Below are 24,689 nucleotides of genomic sequence, written 5' to 3'. Positions count from 1 at the left end.
GCCCAGCTGGGCCGGGCCGGGCCGTGCCGCGCCGCTCCGCCGCCAAACGGCGGCCGTGCACTGCCGGGCGGCCCGGGCAGCAGCGAGCTCTGCGGCATCGGCCGGGTCCCCGCGGAGGAGCCCGGCTGAGCCGGCTCTGGTCTCCCCACCTGGCCGGGCAGCGGGGGCAGCGGGCTGCGGTGCTGAGAGCCTCCTGTTCCCCCGCGATCCCCGTTGGGCAGTACCTCAAGAGGCAGGTGGAGGCAGAGCCCGAGGAGAGTGGGAGATTTCCCTTGCTGGCAAGCAGCACGGTGCCCTTTTCCGGGCAGGGCGGCAGCTGTCCCCGAGGACGGAAAGCAGTGCCGGAAAAACGGGAGCTCCCGTCTGACTCCGGCTCTTCTGCCCGGCCTCGGCCGGCCGCTCCGGCAGCATCGTGCGGCCGCTTCCAATAGTCCCCGCGCTTTTTGGGAAGAAGCGAGGGACAGGTTGCACCCACCGCTTTTCTAAAGCAGCTTCCAGTTCTAGACACAGTGTGAGTTAAGGAGGAGCACCCTGCCACCCAAAACCAGGATGAGTTACTCTTCCCAGCTCTTGGAATCGGTGCCAGCCCCACCCGTTTGCACAAGCAGCATTCATAGCAGGACAATATTTAGTCCTAAAAACCTCCTCTTGAAGATGTGCAAAGGCAGTGGAAATGTGAACTGTAAATGTTTGAAACACCAATGGAAAGACTCTTAAGCTGGGCATACGTGGCACCTGTAGGTTTGTTTGAAGTACTAGAGGTAGCGTGAAAATAATACATGTACGTTTGAAAATTCAGTAGTTGATCTGATTTACAACTTGTTTCATTGCAAATTGCTTTTTTTTTTTTTTTTTGACCAAAATTTACATCTGCAGATTTCTTTTACTTTGATCCTGTTAGTAGAACCCATTTTACTGTTGTCAGCTTATTTCCAGCCTGGGAAGTACTGCAAGGCTCCCATGAACCCATGGCCTAGCCAGCTTTTCTATACAGGAGTCAACGTGGGAGAAACATACTAGAAGATCCTGCAGCCCTGCTTCATTGTTGAATCTGAGGTTCAGAGTGGACCCCTTTACTTCCCAAACTCCCAATGAGAGCTTAGATATTGCTAGTTTCAAATCTTTGACTCAGACGTGGTTAACAGCTCCTATCTTAAAGGATATAAAATAGTACCTAAGCACTCAACAGGAGGGTCTCCCTTATGCTTATGTGTCTTCTAGGCAGGCTTAATTTGAAATTGATTTTCTTTTGCGTATTTCATCCATATAGTAAGTAACATAGTGAACCTTGTCATCAGATTTAAAGTTGTGCTTTTACAAATTCATATCAAACCTACTTTTGCTGACGTTTTTGGTGGCGGTTCTTTGAGCAACCTAAACCACTCATTCATGACACAGCTCCTTTGCAATTCCTCAGATAACCAGAGCAGAGGTAGCAGTATAAATATTGAGAATTACATGTCCTTGGCTTTCTCATGGATGTGAAATCAAGTGATAGAGCTCATATGTCTGCAGCTCCACATCATCTGTACAGATACAGCTTTCTTTTTTCAAAAAGAAAGGTTACAGTATTTTTTAAAAGCTGTAGGTTGCTGAGTTGTTTGTTTAGTGGGTCAGCTGTGTTGAATACACCTTTGTAATCATCAGAATAGATGAGGGCAGGATTTTTCCAGCAGTGTGTCAGCCAGTCATATACAAATGTGATTTATAAAAGGATTCAGTGGAACCACATGATGTGATCCTGAGTACAACCTGGCCTGTTGTACTTACTGAAATGTCATCTATTTCATGATCCTTCCAGATCAGGGAATTGTTGTGCTGATGCCAGGGAAGGGAAAAAATCATTCACAGCAGAATCTGACCTCATACAGAGTGCATGCCTGGTTGCTAATCTGTACATGCACAGGTGGAAAAACCACTGGAGGCTTAGGTTTTACTGCACCTGTACAAATCAGTTCAGCAGTACATGAACTACTCAAGCTTGCAGGGGAAAAATGAATTTGCCAGACACGGCTACACAGTTTATGCAACTGGCTACGTAAAGGAACAGGGCATATCACTGTAACATCACATTATGAAAGCATCTCTAAGCTGCCCTCAAGGTACAGTGGCTGTAGTATTACTTCTAATTGCTCTACATTGCCAGACTATGACAGGTGAATAGTGGTCCTTGAATGTTCTCCCTGTGTTGACCCTCCACTTCAATGTGTTTCTGAACCTGTGATCTTCTCGTCATTCAGCTTTCTGCATTGCATAGATGATATTCTGTTCTATTCATCAGGAATGAGTACCATCCCCTTCATAAAATTTTTATTCCTTTCTGCTTTTCTCTGTCTGTGATGTAACTGGTCCTTTTTTGCATGGTCAATTTATTTTTCATCTTTTCAACAGAAGCAATTTTATGGCACACATGCTTTAATTTTTAAAAAAATCACACCGCCAGCAAAGATGAATGCAAAATATGCCTAAACAATGGAGAATATTCTGTAAGTCAGTTTGTTTGACCTTCATGGTGGTAGTTTCTAGGTTAAAGCTGTTGACCTAAAATTTAGTTCCTATATGTTTACAAAGAGACTAGAACACAGGTGATTACAATGAGATGTTTACTGCTGGTTTTGTGAGGCAGGTAGTGGAATATCATATCTCATTCTATGATCAGTATTTTGAAAAATAGATTGCTTGGCAATATGCTCAATAGTATAGTGTATCTTGGCAAGGAGAAAAGAATAGAAAAAAGCAAAAAGTAAAAAGAAAGAAGTAGTCACTGAATAGAAAGCGTGAGTGAAAATAAAGTTCAAATTTTCACTGTGAAAACAAGTAGTCATTAGAATAAATAGGCCATGAAAGTGACAGGTAACCTTTAATGATGTTTGCAAGTTTAGACTGACTGTTTACCCACAAGCTTTTTGGGCTCAGTACTGTGGTAACTTCTTTAGTTTCCCAAGATCAGAGTAAAAGTTATCTGCCTTTAGCTGTTTGTTATGTTCCTAATGGGATCCAGAAAAGACGACAACATGAATTCAAGGATGTAAAGATAGTAATTTTTCTTTTTCCCTTGTAAGAAATGTATCTTTTCTCAAAAGGAAATCATCACCTGTCTAGGAATAAAGTGATTTGACATAAATCCTTTGTGCCTCAGATCACTTTCACGTGAGCACTTCTGCTGGACTCCATATGCAGTTCAACACAGAGCAGAAGCCTGTGGAAGAGCCTACTTTCCAGAGCCACAACTGAAGATAACAAATTTTCCTCCTTGAAAATTTATCTCTTCAGCATGCAACAACAGATCAAATGTTAAAGTAGGCAAATACACTTTGTTGTTGAATCAGGCCAATACCTGTTTTTGCATTCTGACCCTAAAATTTTTCACTTTCCTTCATCTTACACTTTCCCAGTGTACTCATACACCTCTATGCTAGAGCAGAAACTTCAAATTTTTTGAAGAGTAGCTCTCATGTCTAATATGGGTTACATATTCTTTATATAGACTTAAACATTGAATATGCAGCCAAATCTGTTTATATTAAGAATTAGGGAACATATCCTGTTTCTACAGTTGAATAGAGACTATGTTATTTGTGTTCTTATTAAGCAGCAAAATGTGCATTATTAAAGACAGGTCTACAAAAGTGAAAATGTTTTTTCTTTTTTCCATTTTCAGATGCTGAAATTATGTTTAAAGTGGACTGCATGCTCCTGTAATTTCTGTCCTGAAACAAAAGCAAAGCATTGAAAACTAATTAACCAAGGAAGAAAGAGAAAAACTGACTGGTAAATACAATGGAATGAAATTTGGGAAGAACTGTGTAGACTGTGATGGAAAGTAAAAGGATACTGGGGTTGGAAATGCAAATGTCACTGAATCTGGGATTAGTATTGTGTTAAGGCTGAACTGGTAAGTAAAATGGAGCTGATATCTGAAATAGTGACAGCATAGTTTCACAGATAAGCTCCTTGGTATTTATTTGGAGAGAAGCAGATGTTAGCTGTACAACTGGTTGGGGATTTCCCAATAAGCTATTTATGTCCATGAGAAAATTATAATATTCCAGGATCTAAACGGTTGTTGTGAATACAGCAAATCTCCCAAATTTTTTGTTTGTTGTTTTGGTCCTGTTGTTTTTTTAAAAAAAGAATGTTTCCAATTGTTGAAAATGCTTCATCATTTCTAAGAGCAAAGGAGCGTTATCTTCCATGGCTTTCTAATAAATGTTGTAGATAATTGGTACCAAACATTTAAAAACATTAAGCTTAATAATTTATAATTCAAGTTTAAAAATCTGATACAACTCAGTGTAGTATTTTTTATAAATGGATCACAAAGAATTCTGATTTTTTTTCTCTTTTTGTATCGTAGAAATGGAAGTTAAACTCTGCCCCAGTGATAGGCTTCCATAGTCAGCAGTTTTGCCAGCCTGAACCAAACTGGTAATGGACATAAAAGGTATATAACATTAAAATAGAATCTGAAATATGGTAGGACAAAGCATTTTTATGTCAAATATCTGTATACTCTTGTGTTTTGAGCAAAAAGAATACTGCTTTGAGAGGGGAAAAGGTTTCTTTGGTTTTCTTTACTCTCTGTGTACCAAACTGACCTCACAATACTTGAAAAATTTTGGCATAGGGCAGGCTCTATTTATCCCAAAGTATTAATTGAGGGTGTTTGTTATGGCTTGATGATAGAATAACTGATGCTTTCAGATAAGCATGAGTATTTTGGCATTGTTTGTGTGTAGTTGTACAAATTCTCCTCACTGGCTCTCTGGCTCTTAGGAGCACAGAATGCCTGGAACAAGATGGTCATTGCTGCTTGAAACTGCTGAGGCACTTTTCCCATTCTGGGGATACTGGACTGAGGTAGTTGTTGTGCCTAAAGGAAGACAAAGCACAGGTTTAATTCAGTCATTTCTTAACGCTGATTCTTAGGTGATTTCTGAACAGAGTGTCCTGTGTGAAGGACGCTTTTCTGTCACTTGCATACTACCATTTCACTAAACAGTCCTGAATGGTACCATCTTACAATTCTACAGTGACTTGAAATCTCTGGGTCCAAGAGCTATATACTTTCTAGTAATATATAATATGTGTTTTCTCTTCAGAAATGGTTGCACAATTTTCAGTTTTTAGCTGGGCATAATTTTCAATAAGCAGCCAGTGTGTTTGGTCATTTTCTTGAAACTAGATTGATAACCCCATTAGTAAAATATATATGCAACTGAAAATCAATAATACAGTATTTTAGTTATTTTTAAAATTATAATAGCAGATTTCTTGAAGCACTATTCTCTAATTAGTACATACAAACATAACAAATTTACAAACTTTGTTCTTTTACACATCAAGAGGGTATTGTACTGTTACTCAACACTAACATTTTTGTGACTACTGTCCAGATCTCCTTGTCATTATCTTTGAAGTTCTTCATCAGTTCTAAAGAGACCTTCATCAGGTCCTGGGTATGAAAATATTGCTGCTGCAGAATCAGACATGTGCTGTAACTGATGCACGATTTTGACCTGTAGGAATAGGTGTCATTGTCATAGTATTTCTGTGAGTGGATATGGCCTGAAGAAAGAGTCTGTTAACTACCCATCAAGAGCTGTGTCCAAAGCTTATGGAGCCAAAGTAGAGAACAAGCAGAGTGGCCAAAAGAAAGAAGGCTTACAGGGTCTTATTTGTGAGCTAAGCAATGTCTGATAGTACAGAAAGGACATAGGTTTACAAGCCGTTTCAAAATTGAGATTGAAATTTATCTAACTTCTAGATATGCCTGAAATGTCTACTGAATTTCTGCTCTGATATTTAAAAATATGCTAACTGATCTTGCCAGGTTGATTAGTCTCTCTATGACCAGTTTTAACATACTTTTATGTGGTTTGATATTTTTATGTTATATTTTTATATTTATAACAACAACATTGTTGTCTAATATAATTTGAATAAATAAAACTGTGGTTAACCTAAATTATGTAGTGATTGTTGCATGAATAATAAGACCACACACAGGTCCAAGTAAAACAGGTGGGATTGTTGAGACAAAGATATAATACATTCAATAAACACTGCTCCTGTGTTCTTAAGTGCAAGTTTCCTCACTTATGATGATTTAATGAGTTAAGAGAGACTGTGTATAGGAACAGAGAATCAATAGATTTCTTTCCTAAATTATCATTGATCTTTTAATATTTATTGATGTTGGTTACTGCTGTTGCTTTGGTTTCACTGTATGACACTGAAAAGCCAGAGCTAAGAATAACATTATGGGGAAACCTAGTATTTTAGGAGAGAGGATGAAGGAATGGAATGATGCAGGGGATCACAAGGAAACTGCAGAAAAGGAGAAGGTAAAAATGGTAAGAAAGAAGATTCACAGAAAAAAAAAATATTGCAAGGAGTACTACAGTTGTACATCATAGTTTCTTACTTGAAAGTATTCAGATTTTAAAATTCGACCATAACAGTTGAGCAGACTCTGTTTTATAATTAAAATTACATTTTCCCATCATTTACAGTCACTGCCTTGCAGTATTAATTTACCTTATTGTAGCTTTTCAATTTGGGGTTCAAATTAAGAAACATTTCATTTCATGTTCATTTTCAACTAATAAACACTACATCCGTATGAATGCTAAAAGTTGTTCCATACAAGTCTTGTAAATAATGAAAGTTCACTCTTACATCAATTGCATCACATGTTTATTTAGGATAACCTCATAGAACTAAATGCATTCAGAAAACAAAACCTCTGTTCTTGTATCTTGCTCCAACATAAAAAACACCAACTAAATGTAAAAAAGACTTAGTTGGTGAATTTGTTCAAGTAATAGAAGGCCTTTTCATTTAAACCATAATTTAGGCTTAATCACAGGGAGAAAAATGTGTATCTATTCTCTGTCATAATAGACAAACATCTCAACATGAAGCCCTCCACAATGCTGCAGCATTGTTTCCTAGGGTTAAATAAACAAGGAAATCATAAGATACAGTAGAAAGACATTTCAGACAGATTTTTAACTGTGTTTGATTATGCTTAAATTCAATGCATCTCGACACTATGTGAAGAGAGTCTTAAAAGTAACTTGATTAGAATAATGTTTTTTGGGGATACAAAAGAATGTAGCAGTGTGGAATTAGAAGTAAAGATAGACAAACAGAAGAATAGCAAAGAAATACATAATTACTCTGATCTTGATCATGGTTTATATTATCCAGAATAAAGGATTTCTTAGGAAAAAATATTTCAAAAATTGCACATGGAAATCAAACATAGAAATAAGTCACTTTTTTTTCTTTTTCCCCTTTGAATTTCATAAATAAAATGGACAAATTTGAATGTGAATGTCTACGAAACATGACTTCTACATGTTCATCCTATGCCATGTGAATACACCACTGTTTCTGAAGTACATTTTTACAGCAGCTTTGCAAAGCAGAGCCAGACTATTATTTCCACATTGAGTGCCATGGAATGGAGCATATTTTTAATTCACGATATTTTGTGAAAACAAAGGTATGCAGTCTTGATTAAAACATAGTATACATATAAGAGTTATACTTTTGCGGTTAGCCAGCTACAGAGATGCAAATTAATTTATTTAAAGCTGAATCTTATAGCAATGATCTTTGCTTTACAGCTGAGAACATTTCTCATAAATTATGGATCCCATTGTTCTGTAATAGAGCAGGGAATTGAATTTAGGTATGACCAGTATCAAATTAACTCAAAACCACTTGGCCCCCACCTGCCTCCTACCTAGAAGGAAAAAAAATGCTCTCCTCTGAGGAGGAGACTGAGGAGTGCATGTGTGTGTGTGTTGGGGAAAAACTTTAGCTGCTGCTTTCCCTTCAGGCTTGAGCACACAGCATTGCAGAGAGCTCTTTACAAATGTCTGAATACGTGTTACAAGTCGGCGTTTTATCATAAACCCGAATAAAGAAATTTTATTAAATAATAGTTTCAGATAATTTGTAACTTCCTTCTTTAAGACACTGAGAAGTGAAAGTCCTCGCAGACCTGGCAAAGCACAGCATTTGTCTAAGGTTTGGTTCATTAGGATTCTAGGTGGTCCTGTCTGGCTGGTCCATATTAATTGCAGCAATGATGTTTGGGGTCAGGGGATCATGAAACGGCTGGTCTGTATTACTTTGACCTAATCTCAGGTGTTATGGTGTAGGAAATAGTTAATTATATTTTTTCAGTGACTCACATCTTTAATATCAGGGTGGTTGATCTTTGTTCACTGTAGATCCTTGCAGCTGTTTGCCATCATAAGGTTCCTTCTCTGCATTCACCACAACACTTAAAGACATTCAGTTACATTTCATAAATTATGTGAATCCTCAACCAGAAAAATTGGTATCTCAAAGTAAGCAAATATAAAGCATACAGGTACAAAGCTCTGCTGGAAACTCTAGGGACCTTGAAAGAAAAAGAGAGAAGCAAATTATCAGAGAACTTTTTTTTTTCTCATTCCCGTCAACCCAAATCCCTTTACCTCATGGGTTTAAATTAAAGTTTAGAATGCATTACCTTTTTAGGCATTTTGCAATAGACAGTCCATACAAACCAGGAACTGAAAATATCAGCTATTAATATAAAGGTTTGAAGTACATTTAATATATAGCACCTCATTAAATTTAGTCAGTAGTTGGTAGATTACAGAGGTACTTTCCAATGAAAAATTATCTTTTTTTTCCAAAAGCCAAAATAATTCAGTGTGGAATGCCATATATTATATTCATTACAAATATTTATGTTAATTCAAGAAGATATGGAAAATGTGGGGAAGCTGGGAACTTGAATGTTATGTTTTTCACAGCACCTGTCACTGAACTGCATTGTAGCCAGCAGCATATCCTTACAGCATTGATCTAATAAAATTCAATGCCTCTGCAAAGGGGCTCAGTGCCAATGGCTGTGAGAACCTCAACTTTATATTTCCTGAGTCTGGCATATTTAAATTTTCATCTATAACACTAGATTAAATTAAATCTTTATGTTGAATATATGGTAATAAACTGGATTAAGCTCTGAATTCTCTAGTTAACACTCACAAAGTGCTTCTTGTAATAATATCACTTGGATTATTTATCCTGTATGCTGTTCATGAAGATAGATGTTCAACATTTCCGCCAGAGCTCTTTGTCAAAAGTTTATTCTGCCTGGGATAATGTTCAGCTGTTGTCACAAGTGTTTCATTGCAAAGGTCTGAGACCACTTCCCTTATTCCTTTCCCTATGAATACAATAACAAATGTTTGGAGGGATAGGAATCACATGATGTTCACGAACATTATCTAACAGATAGTTATTTGCAGAAGAGAAACAGGGTTTTCTTACCATTTTGAAAATGTAGTTTCAAAGTTTTAGCTGTATTTATAGAATTATATTTTCTTTTTAAGTCTCACTACCTCAATAGCTCTACATAAAATTTAGACAGGGATTTCAAAAATATTTCTTAAATTTGTTTTCAACTTTAAATAAATTTTCATTGATATGCATACCTATTCTGTTATTTTACACAGTGCTGTGTATTTTTAATGACAAAAATATTTGCAGACATCAGTAATCTCCAACAATGACAGTCATATGTGCATGTAATAAAACTTACAATAAGTTTATCCAGATAGGGTTTATCTTAGATATCACACTAAAGCAAGAAGTATGGATAGCAGATTTTAATGTCTGTTCATGATGAACAGATGTTTAAAAAGTAGTTTGAAAAGAACCATTAGGTGGTCTTGGCTAAAGAACAGATTGGACTTAACTGTAGTCTGCTTAAAGACATTTCCACAGACAAAAGTCTTTCTTGAAGGAAAAAAAAATCACACTTCTTTCAGATCCTATACATATTCTACACTTGAAAACTGCAGCTTTTCTACCAACATGACCCTTCTCATATGAGATTTTGGTGTTTATATACATTGCACACTTTTGATGCTAAAGATTTCAAAAGTCCTAAGCATTCTTTCTGGATGCAGTTGACCTTTCTAATTAAAATTTATATATTGCAAAGAACAGCCTGCTCAGGGTAGCATTTGTCTGGCAGTTCTATAAATTGACCACTTCACTTGCAGTGAATTAAACTGTAGAGATATAGAAAAAAAATAAGAACCATCATATTTCCTGATCAAAGGTTAGTACATGGGTTGCTTTGCATCAAAAACCTCTATAATATTGGTATTGTTCTGCCTTGGGGGAAATGGTGGTTAGAAATAAGAACAAAGTATAATGAAGGCTTATGAATTATCTGTTTTGCAACACTCATTCGTATCATTTTTACATGCAGTTCTTAACTAAAAGAGCAGAGATATATTTAACTCTTTTTTACTATGCCCTGACCAAAAGATCTGGCCCAGTTCTGAAGCATAATTAAAAAACCAGCATTGAAACATGTGGGCTGAAAAATCATTGTAATAGAAATACTCAACCATGTCACATTCCAGCCTGTGAATTGAGACTCTGTAATAGACACAGGAAAATTTGTTAGCATGGCTCACAGCAAGAATTGCATTAATGTAATGGCAGTTGGATGTAGTTATCCTGGAAAATTTGAAAATTTAATTAGTTACAGTGAGGTGAAGACAAAATTAATAGGTTCGTTTATGTGCAAAACCTGCAGATTCCAGGTTTATGCAAAAGTACTATGACCTACAGACAATTAACTGCACTTTAAAGTAAGAAGAGAAATAGTTTCATTGACTTTCATTTCCAAGCAATTAATTCAAAATTAAGACTATTATTTTCTCTTTCATTTGCTCCAAGCCATTTTAACACAATCACTTCCCTAAGTTAGAGAAGTGTTTCTCAGTACTTAAGAAACAGTTAAACCAATATGTGTTTCACAGCAAAATCCATGGTGGAGGTGATGATTAAGGCAAATAGGCTTTATAATCTCAAAGAAGAAATGTCCCAGATCATCTGTGGTGATGGTAACCTCGTGCCTTCATATTAGGTTTGTGTGGCAAGGTTTTGGTAGTGAGGGGTCTGCAGGCGCTGCTTCCATGGGTGCTCCAGGACACAGCCGCTGCTGGCCAAGGCCAAGCCCAGCAGTGACGGGGGAAGCACCTCTGTGAAAACATAATTAAAAATTCTGCATACAGAAGTCAGAAGTCAGAAGAGAGGAGTGAGAATATTTGAGAGGAACAACTCTGCTGGCACCCAGATGAGTGAAGGAGAGGGAGAAGGTGCCCCAAGTGCCAAAGCAGAGACTCCCCTGCAGCCCATGGTGAAGACCATGGTGAGTCAGGCTGCGCCTCTGCAGCCCGTGGGGTCCACAGTGAGTAGAATTCCACCTATTGATTGTGGAGGATCCACTCTGAATCAGGTGGATGTGGCCAAAGTAGGCACTAATTTTCCCAAGTCAGGTCTGTTTTGCCTGTGATAGTAGCTGTCCTCATTTGTTGTTCATATATAAAATTTCCATATTTGTAATATCAAGAAAATTATTATTTCTCTTTACTCCCTCTTAATAGCATCTCTGTTCTGGCAGAGTTTGACAGTGACTTCAGAAACAATTGAATTAATAAGATCCCATATATCTAAGGCCATCTGATTTCTGCCTTCAGTGTTCCTTCTCTGTTTCAGTGCTGTTGAAAAGTTATCCAAAATCCTGTATCTGATCCACACTACTAACTGAACAATTTTACATCATTCCTCTTTAATCTTTTGAACTCATCAAATGAGAGATCCATTTGTCCATTTGTCCATTATTTTTCCCATGTGAAGTCAAGTGACCAAATGAATACCATGCTTTTCAATTCATTTAGCAAAGGCTCCTGTAATTATTTTAGGTGTCTTATATAGTCCGTGGTGAGAGAGGCACTCTCTGTTTTATGAACTAACTCAGCCTCTGGGGCTTCTTGTCTCTCTCCATTGTCTATACAGGCGCGTTGAATAAACATGTTCTCCAGTGCTGTATTCTGCTATCATTGTTTGGGGAATTTCTGCCAGCATTCATTCATGCTTTTTAAAAAGAATTTTAGGGCTTTCAAAATGGCCTTGTTAGTCTGGTCACACTCTTAGTTTCAGAGAGAGCTAGCTGCTATTTTTCAAATAATGATTTTGAAAATTCCAGTAAATGTCTACTTCAGAAACTTTTTTCCTTATAATTCAATGACCTAATTTCCTAAAACGGATGGCTACCACTTCCATGCATGTGTTTGTGATTAGAATTTTGGCCTAAACCTCTAGAGAACAGGAAACTTGGTTTTGACATCTACATGTAAACAAGAAGCCCTGGGCTGCCTTACAGCTCTGTCTGGGCAGAGCTTCTAGAGGTAGTGATACTCTCTGCTGCATTTGTCACAGAACAGAGAGGAAAAATTATTATTAGGCCAGGCCCATTTCCACCACACATGTGCAGCAGCCTGGAACATTTCAGTTAGAGATCTTTGTTTGGAGGGGGAAAAATATCTTTATTAGGCCCTGCTGACAGAACAGGTGACAAAGGACTGAACTCAATATTTCAGGAGAAAGAAGATAGTAAAACTCTTAGTGCGTTTTTTCCAGTAAAAGAACTCAAAGTACTGACAACCATGATTTGTGGGTTACTTAGGGTTTAGCTTTTGCATCTGTGCTTGTGGGGGTTGTGGTTATTTGGGGATTTTTTTTATCCCTAGATTGCTAGTAACACTGAAGAGTATCCCATTGCAGTTTATTGAAATGACACAAATGAGGTAATTTCTGGGTTGTTTCATTGTTGGATGGAGGGCGCTAAACTTAGGGTTTAGCTTTTGGATCTGTGTTTGTGGGGGCTGTGGTTATTTAGGGATTTTTTTTTATCCCTTGATTGCTAGTAACACTGAAAAGTATCCCATTGCAGTTTATTGAAACAACACAAATGAGGTAATTTCTGGGTTGTTTCATTGTTGGATGGAGGGCTTTTTGAAATTTTCAGGAATTTTAAAATTGCATCATATTTACTGAAAATTTACATGACAGTATATTGACATTGAAGTACAGAGGATATTACATAAATTAATTTGGCTTCAGATATTGCTCTTCTCTTTTGCATTAGTCCTTGTTTTGTGTTACTGTGCATCTTCTGTGGGTCTTACTGCTTTAGATGCTAGTGACATATTGATTATTTGCATTACAGGAGAATTTTGCAATTTTCTGTGGTATTGTCCTGCTGTATGGTAATATGAAAAAGAAGGAAAATGTGATGGAAATTAATTCCTCAGAAATATTTTGCAGTTGATATTCAAACAAAGGCAAAACATTCGGGATACATTCACTGCTACCATGCTGCAAGAGCAGTGTAAAAAAAAGTTATTGTTGTATAGTGTTATGCCTAAATACGCATTCAAAGTTTTAGTTCTAGATCTGTTTGACATATTTAGAGCATGTGACAAGATCTTCAAAAATTTTCCACTTTCTCAACTAGCCTTCAACACTTGTGAAATAAACTGACTACAGAGTGCCATGTTAAAGCTCCATTCTCTCTTTTTTTAACAGTAATATGTTCACAGGGAATAGATTCAAGGCTCTGGACTGAATCAGGCTGACAAAGTCTTGCAATATTATTAGGCAGTGAACATTGTTCATTTTGGCCTACTTCCTGAAGTCTTTTGTTCTTTTATTTCTCACCTTTTCTTTCTATATCTTCAGGGACAGATTATTTTTCCCATGTGAAGTCAAGTGACCAAAAAAACCCAGAAGATGGCTGAAGTTAATACTGCTACTTGGTTCTAATGAAAAATCATGTCCTTTTGTCATCATTGAGCATCTTTATTATCCAAAAAGAAAACTGTCCTTTTCACATCTGACTGGTGTCCTTTTGTTGTTTTGCATAGCCTGTATGTAACGTGCATATGCAGTAATCCATTTAAATAAAGTGATTAGCTAGAATTTTTGATGTGTGCAAACTCACTATCTTTTATCTAAAGTTCCACTTTTAAAAGGCTAGTATTGCTTTTACATTCTTGTAGAAGTGGCTACTCTCTGAGGACTTAAGCAGTTTCAGCTGATGTATAATTGGTACCTATGTTTTTTATGGTATTTATAATTAGAGGAAACCTCTCAATGTTTTTAAAAATTTTATCTGAATGTGGATTAATTTTTTATATTGCACATTATGTCTATGTGTGTGAGGGGGTAGCAAAATGTATTGCAAAAAATGAATGAAATGCTGCAGAATTTCAAGCTTGGAAGCAGCTTTTTGTTCTGATTGTTAACTGGGGCATGGCAGCCCAGACAAGGATTGTAACTCCTAAGTACAAAGGAGAACATGTTTGTACTCTTGATAAATAAACAGGATTGCATTAAAGTCATAATTGTCTTCACTAGAAATCACTCTCCTACTCAAATCAAAAGAACTCTTGTGATCCAAGTTATAACTTCAGTGATTTGGCCAAGACAGGAAATAGGCAGAGTGCAGATGAAACACTGGGAAAGGTATGAGCAGTGGGGGTTTTCTGTAAGCTGTGGCTACCTTGTGCTTTCTGTGAACACGTATTAAGTGCAGGTTTTCATCAAGGTTTTCTACTTTCTACTACGGTTACTTCTCTGTTATTTGTGTCATAAAACTTTATTTAATTTATTCGTTTCACTGAAGTCTTTCATTTTTGGCACCTGCATGAGAATTTATTTTGTTTTATTTTGTAATTCAGCCAAAACTAATTACATAGTTTCCAAGAATGGAGCTTGGAAAAAAGCTTTCATGATCTTTTCCTTGAAAAACTTTGCAACTCTTATATTTATAAACAGAAGTGGACATTTGACAGCATTTTATTAATTAAAAAAGTCTTCCCATTTCTTTTAAACAGGAAAATTGTTAAAGTAACAGGATTTTAGGGAATGTCACTTTGTGCATGCTCACTAGATGTTTCATAATTGCTGATGCCATCATTGCTTATGTCTCTCACACCTCTTATTACTGACAAGATGGGACTTTTGCCATCTTCACTGTGGAGCTGAGCAGGCAAACTTTAGAGTACATGATGAAAGCCAAGTTTCCTTGCATGAGCTTCTTCATTTAGAAAGTCAATATTAGACTCTGGACTGAAGAGCATAACAGGTATTGATGTGTTCATGATCATCTGTTACTGGTTTATTTCATCATATTGTTCCATGCCTTGTTTTGTGATTTTCAGGCAACAGAATAAGGAAGGCATCTCATTCAAGTCTGGCATCTTAAAACTGAAGGGAAGGGGCTCAGAGCTCCTGAGTCCAGAAGAAACAGTAAAGGCAGGAGAAAGGACACAGGTGTCTAAGCTGTGGAACGTTGAAGATGGGCAATGAATTACTGAAACAAAAACAAAGTCAAAATCAAAGTAAACATTTATTAAATGGGAATATTGAAACAAGATACCGGTACATTGTTTTCAGGGAAGGTTGGAGGAGGGATAAGAACTACAGAAGATGATTTGGCCTGACATCGAATGTGGAGGAAGAAGTGAAGTATTCTAGCAGATAGTTGGACATAAGAAGCCAGGGAGAAGGTTGGCTGGAAAGAAAACTAAAAGGAAAAATAATGAATGCCTATATTGGCTAGAGGACAGAAGAGTTTACTAAGTACAAAGATAAACTATCTGAAATTTGATGAGATGTGGCTGAAGGACATGAGGTCCAAGACAGGAAATAGGCAGCATAATTAATATTCACATGGTGAGTCTGTGATGAGAAACCAAAGGCAGTAAACATGCTGCTGGTATTACTCTACTACTTCTTTCAGTGCTGTGTGACCAAACAGTGGACAACTACAGAAAATGACTAAAAAGTAGGTGCTTTTTTCTTTTGTGCAGAAGATGGAATGAGGCATGGAATAGAAAGAACACAAGATATGGCTTCATTATGATAATGGAGAAACCTGCCTGAAAAATTTTGTTTAGGTGATGATTTTTATGGCACTTTGTGTGTTATAATAGTCTTTTCCTTTAAACTATCCATCTCATAAATTCTCACTAGGTTTACAATTATCTTGGTTTGCATTCAACTTGCACTCACTGAAATAAAATTAATAAAATATCTTTTTTTTCCATATTTTTGCTATTATAATGTGTAATATGTATCACCACTATAAAAACCCATCAGACAATCCAAGGAACATTTCCAAATACTTTTAATTTCAAAGCATCTCTGTTTCCTCCTTTCTAAAACAGAGATGATATCAGAAAGCCAACTAACCAAAACTTGGTCAAGAAAAAGTGGCATTGAGGGCACTATTAAGTTGAATAGCACACAGAAAAGCACTTACAGGGTAGGCTCCAGAGTAGTGTGAAGTTGTAGCAATGTGCAATGAACAAGGCATGGAGTCATATACTGAATATTGGAAAGAAAATTAATGGTTTTGTCCCTGATCTGTAAATGAATATTAGCTGTTCTATGCTCTGAGAGAGGAGGAACTCCTCTGCTTCAAGCACAATTTTATAACTCAATCTTGCAGTAAAAAAAAGTCATCATTTTGTGTGTATGTTTATGTTGGTTTAACCAACAACGTTACTGCTTGAATCTCTGAATTTATAAATGCTTGACTGTTATAACATGGTTCTTAGTTTTGCAGTGACATATAACAGAAAATTGAAAGTACTGTTATGGAAAAAGAAAATGGTTCTAAACCATTGCTTTAGAAAGAGGCAGATTTATGAAAAATAAAAATAAAAACAAAGGTTTTGAAGTTCCTATTTTAGATTGCCATTTGTGACTTTTCTTTTATTGTGAATATTATTCTGAGCATTCCTTCTCTATGCATGTTTTCCAGTGTGTTCTTTCTATTTTTATTAATTTGTAATTTGTTTTCAGTATTTAATGTGTTTGTATTAAACATTTCTTTTCATCTTGGCATATCTTCCATAATGATATTAAATGTAAAAATATGTGCATATGGAAAGGGTTGTATTATAAGTAAAATTTCCCAGATAACAGCATATTATTGTTTAAAAAGTTAGAGTTTTATGACTTTTAAAAAGTTTGAAGTACTATACCTGCCATCTACTGGAAGTACAAGGACAATGCATTTACGTTTTGTCATGCTAACTGGTCAGACAATACATATACTATTCTACTTGACTTTTATACCATATATTACTTGACTTTTTTCAGTAAAAAATTAACTTAACTTCAATATGCATTATTTAATTTATTATTTTATTTAGAAATAGAAGTCTTAAGATCTAACTCAGGTTTTCAACTCCTAAAATTTCATATTGTTAATTAATTAATTTTAAATTAATCTAAACAAGTATTAAGAATCAAGTGTAATAAAAACCTTTAGCAGCTTTCCTGACCCATTCCACATGACCATCCATTTCATGATATGTACAATGTGTACAACTGAAGGTGGACAAATAATTTTCAGATCTTCATTTTTATACTTCTTTAGAAAAGAATAGTTGCAGTATTTTAAAATTACACTTATATAAACTAGTGGTCTTGTTGTTATGAAACTGATATTATTCTGAGGTCTCACTTTTAAGACAATGGTAAATTACATTAGGTCTGTTTTCATCTCTTGTTGACTTTTAGTTCTGGTCCCATAAATCACAATAATTTCTTTCCAGTATGGTCACTCAGGTTGCTTAAAATCAGAAAAAGACATTAAAATGTAAAGATGTGTATTAGTCTTTTGTTGCTCCTGGATTTTGGAACAGTCTGACTAAAACGCCATTTGATTTGGTTTACTATTACAAAGTACTTGGAACAGAGAGAAAAAAATAATTAGTTGCTGCTTCCAAGAAATAAGACTTCCCAAGATCCATTTTGATATGAGAAGCAGTATTATGCCTGCATATTAACAAGAAAGTCTAATACCAATTGTTTGCTAAACTGAGTTTCCATCAGGTCAAACTGCAAAAAGGAAGAAAAATAATTGTCTATTTACTTTTAAAAAATCTATAGTTAAACAAACCATGACAGTCCTGAAAGGAAAGCAAAGAAGGTCACCAGTTGTCATTGAGGAGGTTTTGCTGAATTCCTAAAAGATTATTATGGAATATAATTTTCAGCCCTGAATACTATTTAATTTTGGGTAATAATACACACTTTAATTGTTCATTATTAAGGTACTCTGAGAGTATTACATTCTGAATAATTTATGGCTAAAATTGTCATGCTTTTCTAGACTGTTGCTAAGGAAGAAATTATATATGTTTATTCTTCTATGTTTGCTTTCTTTTAGTTTAATTACCTATAACAGTATAATTTATCACTTTACCAGCAAAACAATGAATAAGCAGTAAAATTATTTTCAGTCTCTTGAAAATTAAATTTCTTCTTTCTCACACTGGGGTAGGAAATATTTGAAATCTGTATGCCATTAACAGACAGAGTTGGAGAATAGTTACTCTCACTGGAAAATATTAATGCTTTAGGCAAAGAAGATCTTGAACTTTTGCCTTTTGTTTGAACTGTATATGTCCTAGTTTAATTTTGGAAGCATACACAGGGCCTGGATTGTATATTTGTTATTTTCTTATTGAAGTAATATTTATTTGTTTGTTAAAATTAACTATTTTCTTGTGAATTATAAATGCATTTTAATAGTGTCATTTATTGTTAAAATATGCAAACCCCCTTTTGAATAGTGGCAAACTCCCTTCATCTGAGAGATGCAGTTCAGCCCACGCTAAGGCTGGGATTCCTCTGTGCAAAGTTAACCACATGCACCTGAACATCTGTAAACCATAGACATCTAAGATACCTTCCTCATGAATGCTTTGTGTATGCTCCCCTGATGACCTCTAACTCCAAGCTCCATTGGAAGGTATTCCTTACAATTTCAGCACAGGTAAGGCTGCTAGGCTTCTCAGCACGAGCAATCCACTTTTTAACTTTTTTCACTGCACTTTCAGGGAGAAAGATAAATCACATATGTGATCTTCATGTTTTCCAGGTATGTTTTTTCTCTCTCTCTTTGACTTTAAAGAAGAAAAAATTGAAGGGTGCTAGAAGGGAGTTTGTTTATGGATGTTTCCCCCAGATCTCCATAGCTCGAGGCCAGACTTGGTTAACCATTACCAGTTTAAATTAAACACTTCACATGCATAATGAAAAACAGGTCTCTCGTGTTGCTGCTGAAACAGAATGGTTCTTTTATTCTTTATGTGCTTTGATAGCATTCCAAATTCATCTTTCTGCATTTAGATAGGTTAAATGGTGCCTGAAGGATGTTTTGCACATTATTCTGAGCAGTGGTGCAGGTAGTCCACAGCAAAAGAGGAAATATTAAAATACTGTTTTCTTTTTTGAGGAAAATATCATCCCAAGTTTAATATCCATGTGGAGCAGACATTTGCTCGTTCTACATTTCCCAATCAGAGCTGTTCTTTTACTTTATGTCACGCAGATTTCTGTGCTATAATACTGTAATTCTCAATGTGTTTTGCTAGGTTATTTAGCCTATTAATTAAAAACAAAAAAAAATTTAATCCTTGAAGTTGCCATAGATGAACTCCTTTTAAAAATTTCTTTCTGTTTCAAGGAGTTATCTAATAATATTTCCTAAATAACTATTTTTATTACTTGATGAAACTATCAAAACAGCATAAAGATTTCAATGTTTATCTCATTTTCTTGAGAAAGAATTTGGGGCAGTGTGACAGGATTTCCTGTAACCATGTCAGTTACTCATAATCCACCTCTTTTCTTTTTTTCTTTTTGCAGAGATTTTCTGTGTTAAACCTTCACAGGATAGAAAGAAGAGATTATTGGTATCTTTTTTAATAGAGGAAGTAAAAAATTTAAAATTTATTTATTCATCAAGGTGTTCTACTAGAATGAACTCTGTATTTGCTGGAATGTATGGTGACACTATTTTATAAATTGAAATGCCTTGAGGAGCCTTAACAGCACACTGCTGAGAAATCAGCTACCTGTGCTGCCTGACTTCTTTCCTCACCCTTGGCTGAAGATCTGAAAACTCCTCTAAAAGTTAAGAAAATACAAAAAGATACTTAAAACAGAGATTGGTCAAATTAAAAAGAGAAAGAAAACACAGTCCAACAAAACTCCAACAAAAGAAATGCTACTTCTAAAATATTGCCTAAACAATTCAGTAAGCATTCCAAAGTCATAAATTGGTGAGAAATCTGTATGTAACAGATGTGATAAAGAGATTAAAGGTTACTATAGTAGATTAAGTCAGATTTTAGCCTCGCAGTTATGCCTGTAGCATTCTGGAGTGGCTCTGCAGAAAAGATTTTTCTTGAGATACCTAGTCAGCTTGTCTTTGATTTCCTCCTCTTGAGGCCATTCAGAACCAGCGCACTTCTGTCTGATATGTGCTATCTGTAAGGTGATGAAAGGGTAAAATCATACTGACTCCATGCACACATTTCACCAACTGGAGTAGTTGATAAAAGATCAAAGATAACTAATTATTACTGTAAAATTTTTGGAATTAGCAATGTCATCCTGGAACAGCTGCATTTATCTGGTTAATAAAAGGGCATAGAAGAGAAGTGAGAAGTCAGATGGTTCTGGTTGATCACAGCATGAAGCCTCCATGCCCCAACTTTGAGCACACCCATTAATCTTTTGTAAGTTTCAGCTTTGTACGATCAGTGATGATGATATTTTTCCTATCTCTCTGGAGTTCCTGGGAGAAGTTTGTGGTAAAAAGTTCTATATGGAAATTACAAAAAAAAATTAAAAAAATGCTTTGTGTCTTCAGCCAAATAAGAAGTAGTGATCTTTTGTCTTATACATTTCATTTCTGTCTAAAGTATTTGTTTTAATTAAGCATAAAAATATACCTGGATAATCATGTTTTGAGTAAATAATTTGCCTGTCTATATTCTTGTTAATCACCACCTTAATTGCTAGCCAAAATTTCTGTTTCATCTAAGTTGATTATTTGCTTAAGGTATTTAGTAATGTGTGTCACTACCAAAAAATAAAGAGGAACCGAATGTTTTTCTGCAAGTTCTAGTGTCCTAGAAAACCAACCCCTTCTTCTTAAAAAAAAGACAAAACCAAAACCAAACAACAAAAAAAACCACAAAAAAAAAAAAACCAAAAAAACCCCCACATTTCATCCAGAAATAAGATTTGTTTCAGTGGTCCTGTATCTAAGATGGACATTTTCCATCTTCCATCTCTGTATTTTGTTGGGTACCTAGGAACAATACAGACACCCAGCATCTGAGCTACATGTGAGCTTTTTACAGAGAAACACCTTAACAGAGTGAAAAGATCATTAACAGCCCAGACTCAATCTTCTTTATGCAGCTCAGGTATCACATGAGTAATTTGCTGTCCATGGCTTTGAGAAGCACAAATATAAAAGCTACAAGAGACAGGATAATGGTATCTTGGTGATTACACTGTTTTTCTAACTACTTCCAAGGATTTTGCTTTCAGTTCTGCCTTAACAAAAAGATGAGCCTGAAAACAAGCCAGGTCCTCATTAAAAGCATAACATTTCCTAGCATATCTAGCAAAAAAAAAAAAAAAAAAAAGTCTTGCTCTTCAGGTCTATGTCTTTTGGCAGATTTACAAGGTGTTTATGTATAGTAGATTTGATCTCATGGACAAATGCTGAATTCTTTGCTTAATTTCCTAAGTGCTAAGAAATTATGACTCAAAAAAGTTCTTGGTCATAATAAAATTGAATTCTCAGTAACAATGCTTTTCAGGAACAAAAAAGGCGGAGCTATTACCTTATAAAAGTAAGCATGTTTCACAACCACAGCTGGAAGGGCCAGCCAGTGAGGAAAAGTGTTATGTGCTACATCACTCCAAACTTTGACACACTATTGCTCTAGTAAACATATAATTCATCACTATTTTTTATTCTGACATATGCTCAGTAGGCAGTGGGATATGATCATGAATTCCAGACAAGTAACTTCTATAACTAGCTTGGTTATATGCAGGGATTTATTACAAGTGTCTGGTGAAATTATTTTAGATCATGGTAATTAAACCAGGATCGTCTCTAAATGTTTCATCCAGATCCTTTTGGCTAAGAAGAACAATACTTCAGGGATTTACATTCTAAGCAATCTGGATTTCAGTAAGTGTATGTGTGTTCAGGGGAAATAATTCAGAAAGGGAGGACATGTGAAATGTATTAGTCCTGGAATGTACTGCTTTGGCTCATTTGCCATAGGGGAACTCTTTCAGAAGTATCTTTGGTAAAGGTTGCAGAAACCTTGGCCTAGTCACGGGGTTAAATGGGTACTTGGCACAACGGATACTCAGAATGGCATAAGGGAGAGGTTATAATGTAACTTGCACTAAAGATTTGCTTCAGTTCTAAATTGCAGGGTTAATATTTTCCATGTTTTAATGTTTATTATTCTGTAAAGACAAAAAAAAAATGCTTTTAGATATTTATTGTTCTCATAGAGTGACCCAAGTCACTGCTTTTCATCTGTTTGGTAAACCTGAAGTTCTAGTGCAGTACTGCAAATGATGAAAAGGAGAATCCTCTCTGGAATACCCAATTTCTTTTAAAAACTCATACACGAATGTGAATTTTCAGATTCATTTTCTCCTGATGTCTTTTTTACAGTATTTCTTTCCTCTTATTGTTGTCTATGTGTCTAAAAATAATGATGTAGACCATGAGCATCTTTGATATGCAACTTTTAAATCTTAATAGTTCTAGCACCACATAGAAAAAGACATGGGGAAAAAAACATTCAGATACCTTCCTTGTAAGACAGTTTCAGCATTTCAAATAAAATCCACAGAGAAAAGCACAATAGAGGTGGCCACTAAGGCAACATGGTTTTGCCACAATCTTGTTCCATTATATTTCTGTCAAAAACTAGTGTCCTTTATCATGAAAACAAATCAACATCCTCTTCCTGTATATAATCAAATCTTTGTAGAGAACTGGAGTACTTAAAACAAGTATTTTTTCTGTTTTCTTGTATTGATAAAAAGCAAATGGCTGCAAAACTAATGGAAGACAGAAAGAGTTCTGGCCAACAAGTATATGTAAGACTCAAACAATGCTAGCTTCATAAACCTTCTCTTTACAGTTTTTACTGAAAAAAGCATATCAGTAAATTATATCTAAAATACTGTAAACTCTTCTGCACTCTCCCTTCCTCTGGTGACCCTGAGCTTTTCTAGATTCAGTCCTTGTAGTTGATAGAAAACATTCCTACTCCTCTCCTCTAACACCATTCCTTGACATCTATCATGTATCTATGTAAATACACACACAGTAGTGGTTTCAGCTTACTGTTCTCTGCTCTGCCATTATAAGAATCCACAGAAAGGCCAAAGTCTTGCTAACCAAAAAAAAAAAAAAAAAAAAAAGTGCAGTATCTAAAAAAGTGCAATATCTCAGTTTAATCTAGTCCTCCATGTATGATTTTCCTGGTGTGGTGCTGTGGATGGCTCTACCAGTTTCTCAGTAAAGCCAGCTGATGATTTAGAAGCATTATTGTTGTTGTTTTATCTGTTTATGGTTCTCTAAATGTCTCTAGAGTGTTAATGCAATTGTCTTGAGAAGCAGGAAGAAAATGATAACTCTGATCTCAGTGAATTAAATTGGAATTTGCAGCTTTGTGAAAATGCAGATATTATTTCTCTTAAAAGGTACTTTTATGGCAGGAAGAACATTGATAGTTGCTTGGTGACAAGCTATTGGCCTGAGAAGGCAAAGGTACAGTCAAGTCAAATAAAGCTGTGTAGTTAATTAAAAGTATCCAGTGATCATAACTCACAGGTTCTACTATTAAAATTATAGTGCCTTCTGAAGAATTTTAAATCTTTTCAAAAGACTGATGCTTTAAAGGTAGCCCGTTTATTCTTATGTCCTACGTCATCTGATGGCCTTTGCAATCTTTTTGATCCTTTCTAGATTGATATTTGATCCTTTCTAGATTAAATTTTAGACAGAGATACTTGTAAGTTACAGTTACTAAACATTAGAAATTACAAGGCTCATAATAAACCCAGACTTCAAAACTAGGGTTATAGATCTAGAGACATTCACCATAAACTCAGTCATCTTGGGAATTTTCCTTTTATCCAAGGACTGAATACTCATCAACAACTTTCTCATAAAATATACTAAGTAACAGAGGAGCAAAAGTTCAGGGACCAAACTGAGTTAACTTCCATTATGCTGTTGATGGTACCACTAACAACACTTATTATAACCAATATTGATTGGTTATAAAAATACTCAAAAAAATCCCCCAGGTTTATATGTCACCAGTGTCTAATATTGTAAAACTTACTAAGAATTGTACAGTCACACTGAAATTTAATCTTAGCTTTTAAATATCTGTAAATATTTTGTCATAAACATGTTATATTTCAGCTAAAGCAATGTGCTATTTCTTTTCCTAAGCTGTGCAAGTAAAAAAAATTTACTGTGCATGTTCAGTGTGAGTGGAAACAATTGGATTTACAATGAGAAATACATGCTGGAGTTAGCAAGTGAATTCCCTGAAATGTAAACTCTTTTATATATGGTAAACTAGGTCCCAACCTCTGTGTCAAATGTCGCTGTGAATTATAATAATTGCAATTTATGGTAAAGACTACAGTAAGGTTTGAAACGTGTCAGCACATATCATGAAGCAGAAATAAATTACAGCTTGTCAAAATTGACAGATTTCTGTTAGGTGCTTTCTTCACTTTGACTGCATCAGACCTTTATACACCCAGCAATTAACTTTATTCCCATTAATATTCAGCAGTGTTGACAAGACTGACACAGTAAGACTCAGTTTGTATAAAAGTAAAGACAGTTTGATGTAGATTTATTATATTGTCTG

This window comes from Passer montanus, unplaced genomic scaffold (assembly GCF_014805655.1).
Source record: "Passer montanus isolate IOZ18808 unplaced genomic scaffold, ASM1480565v1 scaffold18, whole genome shotgun sequence".
NCBI classification, from domain to species: domain Eukaryota; kingdom Metazoa; phylum Chordata; class Aves; order Passeriformes; family Passeridae; genus Passer; species Passer montanus.
The sequence above is the reverse complement of the archived record's forward strand: the minus strand, read 5'-3'. Positions refer to the sequence as shown.